Below are 9897 nucleotides of genomic sequence, written 5' to 3' on the forward strand. Positions count from 1 at the left end.
TTTTTTAAATACATTTCCTTGGTCATGGTGTCTGATGAAAGCAACAGAAAGGTAACTATGGCAGGATCCCCTGAGGCAGGAGGAAGGTTAGCCAGGGCCCTGGAGGGGTGCAAAGGCAGCCCAGAGATGCAGAAGTCTCAGAGATTAGTCCTCTTGGGTCTCCCAGGGTCTCTGGAAATTTCTGTAGCTAATGAAGAGAACTGAGGCCTCACTTCTGTTGGGAACAAGTCCCAAGGACAGCCACTCAACCCAAGCAAATCTAGCATACAAGGTAACATGGGCCCTGCTCAGGAAGCTGAGCCTTGTGTCTTGCTATTTAGAAACACCCGGTTAAAGGTCATGATGAGTAACATTGTCATTTCCAAGCTATGGGCTTGGTCCTTCATTTCCTTGATATCTAGGTGCTGCCTATACAATGTGTCCAGGTCTGAGAGAAATGATTGAGCTGAGTCAAGCTGCAGGCCAAGGAAGGAATGGGGGATCTCTGTGCCATCTTCCTGTCAAGAGCAGGACAGATGCTCATCTGACAATGTGAATGCCAAAGGCTGTGCGCCAAGCAAACAGGAGGATGGGGGGTCAGGGTGGGGGCTGGATAAGGTGTCCAGAGACAGCAGGAAGGCCAAATACAGCACGAGGTTTGATATCAGCTATGCTCCAGGTCTCTCTGGTCTATAAAGCATGTCCTAGTGAGATTAGAGGCTCACAGTGGAGGGAACCGATCTGCAGGATCTAGGCATATTTCATGTCGATCTAAAACAATTCTCAACTGAAAAGATTTGCTGAAATACAGAAAAAAGAGGCCACCTCGTAAAAAGAGGAGAGACGGGTAATATGCTAGCCACACAAGTACCATGACCTGAACTCAAGTCCCAGAAACCCAGTCTTGCATGGAAGTGCATACTGGTCATCCCAACACTTGGGAGTCCCAGACTGCTAGATCCCCAGGGCCCCAGCTGGATTGGAGAGAGCTCCAGGCAGTGAGAGACCCTGTCTCAAAAAAGGGAGATGGAGCCGGGCGGTGGTGGCGCACGCCTTTAATCCCAGCACTTGGGAGGCAGAGGCAGGCGGATTTCTGAGTTCGAGGCCAGCCTGGTCTACTGAGTGAGTTCCAGGACAGCCAAAGCTACACAGAGAAACCCTGTCTCGAAAAAAACAAAACAAAACAAAAAAACAAAAAAAGGGAGATGGTATGCAAGGATGACACCTGAGGTTGTTCTCTGGACACACACACACACACACACACACACACACACACACACACACACACACCAGACAAGAAAAGAAAAGGGCTCTGACAATGGTTGCCTAGCAACAGCGGGGTTCTGGAACCCAAGTTCTTCATCTTAACCTTATTGCTGCTGGGAATTCCCCTTCCCCCTTGGGGGGGGCGGGGTCTGGTGACCAACACTGTGTCCTAAAGGAATAGCCAGTCAACTTGGTAGAAAGTTGAGAATCTTTCCTTTCTCAACTCAAGGCAATGAAACATCTCCTCAGTGCTTGACAACCCAGCGTGTCCCAGTTCAGCCAGACAGCCCCAGGGATTCCTACTTGGACCACAGCCTCCAAGGCTGCCCCGGGGCTAGGGAATCACTGGCTGCTGGGCACAATCCTTCTGGGTCCTCCCTTTGCTTCTTAGCCTGGTCAGTACAAGGCACCGTGGGCATTTGCATGGAGATGGGGGAGGTTGGAGGTCGGCCTGAGCCAGCAGGGTTTATATGAGGAGTAAGAGTTCGCCAAACTGGGCTGGACAGACGGCTCGGTGGTTAAGAGCACTGATGGCTCTTCTGAAGGTCCTGAGTTCAAATCCCAGCAAGCACATGGTGGCTCACAACCGTCCATAATGAGACCTGACGCTCTCTTCTGATGTGTCTGAAGATAGCTACAGTGTACTTACATATAACAATAAATAAATCTTAAAAACTGCTTGCTAGCAGGTGGAGAGGGGCCATGTAGAACCAGGGCTGTTACACACAGGGCTCCCCACCTGCTGGAATCTGCTCTGAGGGTAGATTCAACATGGAATGTCCATCTCATGTCACATTACTGATGACTAAACGTTAGAGACAGCTGATGGCTGATTGGGTAATTATGCATCTATATGTGACAATTCCTCGCTCGAGGCCACTCAATCATGGCTACAGTAATATTTATTGACGAGGAAGTCATTCTGGGGAATTGTTAAGTGATTAAAAAAAAAAGTCAACGGAAAGTTCTAGCAGGGTGGCTGGACTCTAGTGTAGTGTTGGCCCTAGGGCATGATGGGAAACCTCAGCAGAGGTGACATTTGAGTGTCAGACTTTGCAGTGCTTGCCCTCTGGTCTTTGCTTCTAAAATCTGAACCTGTTGAGTTCACATTTATAACTGTAGGTTAAACATTTGTAATACGTGAATAGATGACTTAGCATTGCATTCCAAACGTGAGATTCTTGGGGCTGGAAAGAGATGAAGACACCAGAAGTCACAACAAGTGTGCTCGTGGTGTCATTTCCCTGTTTTGGATGGCTGCTTACTGAGTGGGAGGAGAAAGAAAGGCGTCACCTGGGGTCGCACCGCTGGCTTGGGGAGAGAGGGTCAGAAACCAGGCCTGAGAGACAAAGGCTGACCCCACTTAGGCAGAGGTGTGTGTGTCTTTGATCCTGTGTCCACTCCTCTGCGACACCCGTAGGCCCAGCTGGAACCCAGCCTTGTTCTACCTACCCTTGGACCTTGGGCTAGAGAGTTAAACCGGCAGTGAAGTGTCTACAAATGAGCGACTGTGGCGTTCACCTCAAATCCCTAGCAAGGGGAAGCTGTCGGCCCATACTGTGGTGTCAGTGCTGCACCAAGGCACCAAGGGGATGTCCCTGAAGGCAGAGCTGGAGACACTTAGGTGATCAGTTCTCAAAGACAGGGTAGGGGACACTACAGTGGCCCCACGGGGCATATTAGACACCAAGCCTTGACACCAGCAGGGCAAAGACAAAGAAGCTGTGGTGACTGGGGATAAAAAGCTGGTGAAGGAGGAAGGAGGTCCTTCCTCACGCACTGGGTTTTGTCTTTCCGTTGATAAAGACAAGAGATCTCAGGCCCCGTTGATGAGGCCCAAACAGCTCAACCCAGCCAGCATGTCTTTTCCTACAGGTCATAGGTCATCTTGTCCCTAATGTTGGCTCATCCTGGAACCTGCAATGAAGCCACAAATCCTGGTTTCCCTGGAATGGAGGAAGAGAACCCTTCAAGCTCCAGAGAGTGACAGAGGAGCCTCTGTGTCTGTCACCACTGATGTCCTCTGTGTCCTGAAATGCCTCCTCTGCTTCCCTCACTGGGAATACCAGCCTCAAATTTCAGGTCCCCTTATAGCACGCTGTATTGCCTGAGCTGAAGCATTTGATTCCTTGATGTGGGGCAGAAGGGAAGACCGACCGGGCACTCATTTTTTTAATTATCGTAGAAGTATTTTGCATATTAGTATTATTAACAACCCAACCTAGCACAACACACTCTTAATGGCTCGTTTGTTCTGAGTTAACCCCCACTCCATCCCGAATCTAGATGTCCTTGGATACATACAAGGTTGATGCTGGCAGCAGCTGGTAACTGGACTCTGCTACTAAGAAGTGCCTGGTGGGCTGGTAAGAGGGTTCTGTGAGTTAAGTAAGGCGCTTGATGCAAAACATCAACCTGAGATGATCCCTAGGACCCACACGGTGGGAGGAGAGAACTGCCTCCTGTAAGTTGTCCTCTGATCTACACATACATACACACACACACACACACACACATACACGCACAACATACACATGCACTTGTGCATACACATGTGCACGTACATGCATGCACACACACATACACATATATACAGGCATGCATGCATATACATGCACATGCATGCACACACACATACACACACACACACACACACACACACACACACACACGCATGTATACATAATTTTGTCTTTTTTTTTCCCCCCTCTGGAGTGGAGGACTGAACCCAGGGCCTTGCGCTTGTTAGACAAGCACTCTACCACTGAGCTAAATCCCCAACCTCTGAAGTCACTTCAAAAAAAGGAAGAGCGTCAACCCTAATGTCCACAGAGGAAGGAGGAATTGCAGGGCTGCTGAAGAGGGAGGCACAGACGGCATCTCAAGGCCAAGGCTGACCTCCCAGCCAGAGACCAAGGCTGGGCTCTGGCTAAGTGCCTTTCACCCATTCCTACAGAGCTTGCTGGCTACAGATGAGAGGGAGGCGGGTTCTTGGGATTGTAACCACCCTCCCTTCCAGACCATGGTCTCTCCGACTACAGCACAATGGGAAGCTTCTATTCCTCTCTTCCTGCCTTTGTGGTGGCCAACACGACTGTCCCAGTTACAGCATGACTGCACAGCTCAGAGCCTACTGCCAGTCTGACCACAGGTGCGCTGCCAGCAGGTTGCTGGTCTGTCCCACACTGTGTCCTGGTGGCAGACCCAGGGACTCCCTGTCTGAAATGATTCAGAAAGACTTCTTAGAGATACTCAGTGCCAACGTCCTTCCCTCCCCTACTCACTCGCTTTGGGCTGCTCCCTAGCTGCGCATCACCCTATTTGACTGGGCCTTCTAAGATCTAAGGGGTTGTGCACTCTTCAACCCGACAGGACCATTCCCCATCGACAACAGCCATCCCATAACCACCAGCCCAACTGCCCTGCCCCTACCGCTCCATACCCTTCCCCCCCTCTCCTCACCATTCTTCCCTGCCTCTGCCATCTCCAAGAGCAGGCCTTCACCTCTCTTCCTGCCCAAGCCTGGGGTCCCTAACTAGCTCTTCCTAATGAAAGACAGTAACCCTCCAAAAGTGGGGCTCAAGTCCCACAGTGGACATTTCTCACAGGAACAGTTTGGTAAGGGGAAGAGGATGAAGAGATGGGGAGATCATGGGGAGGGACCCAGCATCACTTTCTCTTTGATGCAGCAGGTGAGGCAAGTGGGGGCTGCTGGGGCTGGCCCAGCTGGGGCTGGGAGAAGCTGAAGCTCAGCCTCCCTTGACAGCCTCCTCTCTGAGCTTCCACTGCGCAGCCCTCTGTAAACTATCTAACAGCTAGGAGATGGTGCGGCTGGCGCTGGTAAATGAGGGTGGACCAGGCTACAGCCAGCCTTCCACCACCAGACTCTGGCAGAGCCCACACTCTCCGAACCACAGGGACAGGCTGCCAAGGCCTTTTTCAAGGTTCACGTTGACACCTAGTGGAGGCCACCACCCAGCCTAGGAGGTGGGGTAGCATCAAGAGCTGTGGAGTTGGTGCTCACGAGCTTTGGAGTGGGACCAGGAATGTGGGAAGGAGGTGGGTGTTAGGACAAGGAGTCTAAGACCAGCCCTGGGCAAGACGGCCTCTCCAATGTCCCTGCAGGGAGACAGTGGGAACAAGGAATGGCTGCTGGCCCTGACTGGTTCCCACTGGAGGTGGAGGTATCCTTTAACTTCCTCATCAGCCAGCAGCAGGTCTACCACAGCCATTAAACTGCCCACACCAGCATCCTATCTGACCTTTGGGATCGGGCAATGGGAAATGCCATCCTCATGAGGACACACTGGCAGGGACTGAGGGCTGAGCACAATCAGGAGGCGTCAGCAGCTTGAGCCAAGATGGCCTTCCACAAGTTTGTACTGACTGAGTCTCTAAACCCTGCGACCTCTCGTCTGGGGAGGAATTATCTCCTCTCCCACGGTTGGGAGGATCCACACGTAGACTTAACTTACTAGCGTCCCAGCCCAGGGCCATAGGGATGGGTCGTGTGGGATTCCCTTTGGAGCATCTAAACTTGTACACACACACACACACACACACACACACACACACACACACACACACACTGAGTGCAGGACCTTCTGACTGTACAGAAGCCCATTGCAATCTGACATTGACTCAGAACAAGCAAGCATCTCCCCTCCACATGCCTTTGCTAGAAGACGTACTTGGTGCATCGCGCTCCAAGTTAGGAGCTGGGTCCTGAGCCCCAAGCCATGCCCAGCTCCAGCTCTGACGTGGGCAGCCATGTGGATCACCTAGGTAACCAACCTGCACATCCTACACCCAGGAGTAGGAGGCCCAGCCCCTCTGTCTCTTTCTAGTGGAGACCAGGTTAGGATTTAATGCGAGACAAGAGTTCTATGGCAGCCTTGGGAAGAGAGTGCGGTCTCCACCGTTGGAGAGGTTGGGACACTATGTCAAATGCCACCACGCAACATTATGAAAGCCACAGGTGCTCATGCTGGACCTTGCTCAGTGCTGCCACCAGCTCTGAGGCTACTGCATGGTGCAGAGTATCCCAGAGGCCCTTGCTGAACAGGACCACTGAGGCTCACCAGCCCGTGGTATCTCTCCAGCACATGAAAAGATAATGATGCCAGACATAGTGGTATATTCCTTTAATCCCAGCAGACAGGAGGCAGATCTCCATGAGTTCAAGCCCAGCCTGGTCTTACCTAGTGAGTTTTAGGACAGCCAGAGCTACCGACTGAGACCCTGTCTCAAAGAAATAAACACTAAAATTCAAAGGCCTGGTGATTCTTGTACTTCACTTGAGCTACGAAATCAGAAATCTGGGGATGGGTTCATGAAAAGCATCCCAGAAACCCCAAGGTCCAATAAAGACGGGGGGGGGGGTGCAATGTTCTAGGAAGATCTAGGATTTCAGGGAGACATCGCTGTAGCCTTGCACACACAGTCCCAGCCACTCCTCCCTCCAGAGGAAAAGAAACTCAGCCAGGACCGTATCCCATTACCCTGGACTCACCCAGAACACAGTAGAGGCCAAGCTGCTCAAAGCCCACACAGCAGTCAGTCACATTCCTGGACTCTGGGACGTCCATCACGAGGTACTGGGTCCGGTACACGGTCTTGGGGCACTTTCTCCAGGGGATCCATCCTCCACAGTACACGTAGGCTGTGTGGGGAGCCTGTACGGCCTGTAGCTTCTGGATACTCCGGGTCACTGGGTAGCTGCACAGTTGGTAACTCAGCAGCGAGAGGCCACTCTCTACAAAGACGACCATGGAGGATGTATTAGTGAGCAAGCGAGAGGGGGCATTCTCTACAAAGACGACCATGGAGGATGTATTAGCGAGTGAGCGATAGAGAGGCCATTCTCTATAAAGATGACCATGGAGGATGTATTAGCGAGTGAGCGATAGAGGCCATTCTCTATAAAGACGACCATGGAGGATGTATTAGCTAGCAAGCGAGAGAGGCCATTCTCTACAAAGATGACCATGGAGGATGTATTAGCGAGCCAAGGTGGGTAAGCGCCGGATCAGAGCACCGTGATGTGTGTGAATGCTGGCTCTCAGCAGCAGCAAGCTAACTGAGGTCTCTACTGTGGGCAGACGAGCCCTAGAACCAGCCTGCCAGTCCTAGTGTGGCCTTTGCCTTTTCAATCTCCCCCCGCCATTTGCATAAACACATAGCCATTGACATCAACCTGAACTCTGAGAACCCTCTTCCTGTTCAAAGCTAAGAGCCATTCAGGGTGGATTGGGGTGCAATGTTAGATTCAGCCCAAACAAGCACATAGAGTTGGAGTCCAAGATCTGGGTGCCATGCTCCCATTGTCTCTCTGTGTAGGCTGTGTGGGAAGCCTGAACGGCCTGTAGCCCACTTGCTGTAGACTCTTTTACATGTCAGTATCCATAAACCTGAGTCTGGCCGTGTGGCCCACAGACAGGCAAGAGTCACCCAACATGTGTGGACCATGGGCCAGTGGATAGCAACAACAGCTTTTTCTGAATGGAGTAGAAGATGGACAACCAAACATTTAATGTATGTATGTATGTATGTATGTATGTGTATGCATGGATGTACACATGCACATACATACATCATATATGTATATGTGTGTGTGCGTGCACACATATACATGCATATATGTATGAATACATGTACACATGTACATAGTATGCATGTATGCATGCAGGCATATATGTGTGTGCAAGTATATATGTATGCATGCATGCATCATATATGGACACGTGTTTGTATGTATGTATGCACAGACACATGTACATGCATGTATGTATGTGTATGTGCGCACACATGTATATGTGTAGGCATATATGTATACATATATGCATGCATGTATGTATGTATGTATGCATGTATGCACCATCATCATCACTGTAAGAGGACACAACTGTCCTTGATGAAGTAGGCCAGCTCATCTTAGCTCATCTCTCCCGGCCTGTCCTGGGTCTCCCTCTGAGCCTGGCCTTGGGGCTGAGATATTATGCTCTTCAGCAGCAGCAGCATGGCTCCCCAGACTCGCACATCCATGACATTTTCCAGCCCCTCACTGCTTCATGATGGGCTACATCCCATGAAACCTCTGTCACTTTATGTCACAGACACGCTAGGAATCAAGGTGCGTCCTTTCAAAAGATGCTAGAATCCCAGAGCCCAGGCACTCAGTGGCTTTGTTGGGTGGACCCTGGAAGGACTGCTGTCATTTTGAAAAAAAGGAAACTGCAACAGGCACTTAGGCATATGAGTGTATGTGCATGCACACACACACACACACACACACACACACACACACATACACACATGGAGAGACAGAGAGACAGAGACTGAGAGAAACAGAGAGAGACAGAGAGAGCACCATATGAGGGCGAAGGCAAAGGTCAGGGTGATCTTCTACAGGCTAAAAGGTGCCGAAGATTTCTAAACACATCAAAAACACAGGCTTGGAATGGACCCATATCCCATGGCCCAGAGGGAGCCAGGCCAACACTTGGCAGTAGATCTTGGTCCTCAGAGCTGTGGAGAAGCCACCTTAAGTCCTGATCTCAAGTCCTGAACCTCTCATTCAGGGCCCACGGATGTCCCCTCTCATTCAGGGCCCACGGATGTCCCCTCTCAGCAGGGCCCATGGATGTCCCTCTCATTCAGGGCCCATGGATGTCCCCTCTCATTCAGGGCCCATGGATGTCCCCTCTCATTCAGGGCCCATGGATGTTCCTCTCATTCAGGGCCCACGGATGTCCCCTCTCATTCAGGGCCCATGGATGTCCCCTCTCATTCAGAGCCCACGGATGTCCCCTCTCAGCAGAGCCCACGGATGTCCCCTCTCAGCAGGGCCCACGGATGTCCCCTCTCATTCAGGGCCCACGGATGTCCCCTCTCATTCAGGGCCCACGGATGTCCCCTCTTAGCAGCCCAGCCCCCCCACCCAAGATGCTAACTGGCTTGATACATCAGCTTCATATACATCTTTGAACACTCAACTTCAGAGCCCCTCCCCCTAGTTTTCCCAAAACCACACATACCACACATCACACACCATACATCACACACACTACACACACATGCCTCAGCTCCCATCCCCACCTTGAGGATTAGTGGGGAAGCTTGGAGACAGAAGTAATCTTAGGAGCTGCAGCCATTTTTACCCACTAGACCATGAAGGCAGCTCTGCAGTGCCTTCCCTGGGCCTACGGCAGCCCACAGGTGGGAATGGTATACCACACACCACACACATACCATACACCACACCACACACCACACACCACACCACACATCACATCACACACCACACCACACACCACACCACATACCACACCATACACCACACCACACACTGTACCACACACCACACACCACACCACACACCACACCACACCACACATCACACCACACACCACACCACACATCACACACCACACACCACACATTTACCACACGCCACACACCACACCACACATCACATCACACATCACACCACACACCACACCACATACCACACCATACACCACACCACACACCATACCACACACCACACACCACACACTTACCACACACCACATACCACACCACACACCACACCACACACCCTACCACACACCACACACCACACCACACACCACACCACACCACACATCACAC

General features: G+C 51.4%; 1 long non-coding RNA gene across 1 annotated transcript; it reads left to right on the plus strand.

Annotated features, from left to right (window-relative positions):
- Positions 1 to 1530: 1530 nt before the first annotated feature.
- On the plus strand, positions 1531 to 3479 carry LOC116075219. The gene is made up of 2 exons (XR_004112469.1): positions 1531 to 1640; positions 3121 to 3479. It is a non-coding gene; the product is annotated as an uncharacterized LOC116075219 (long non-coding RNA).
- The last annotated feature ends 6418 nt before the right edge of the window (positions 3480 to 9897 follow it).

This window comes from Mastomys coucha, unplaced genomic scaffold (genome assembly GCF_008632895.1).
Source record: "Mastomys coucha isolate ucsf_1 unplaced genomic scaffold, UCSF_Mcou_1 pScaffold3, whole genome shotgun sequence".
In the NCBI taxonomy this organism is placed as follows: Eukaryota; Metazoa; Chordata; class Mammalia; order Rodentia; family Muridae; genus Mastomys; species Mastomys coucha.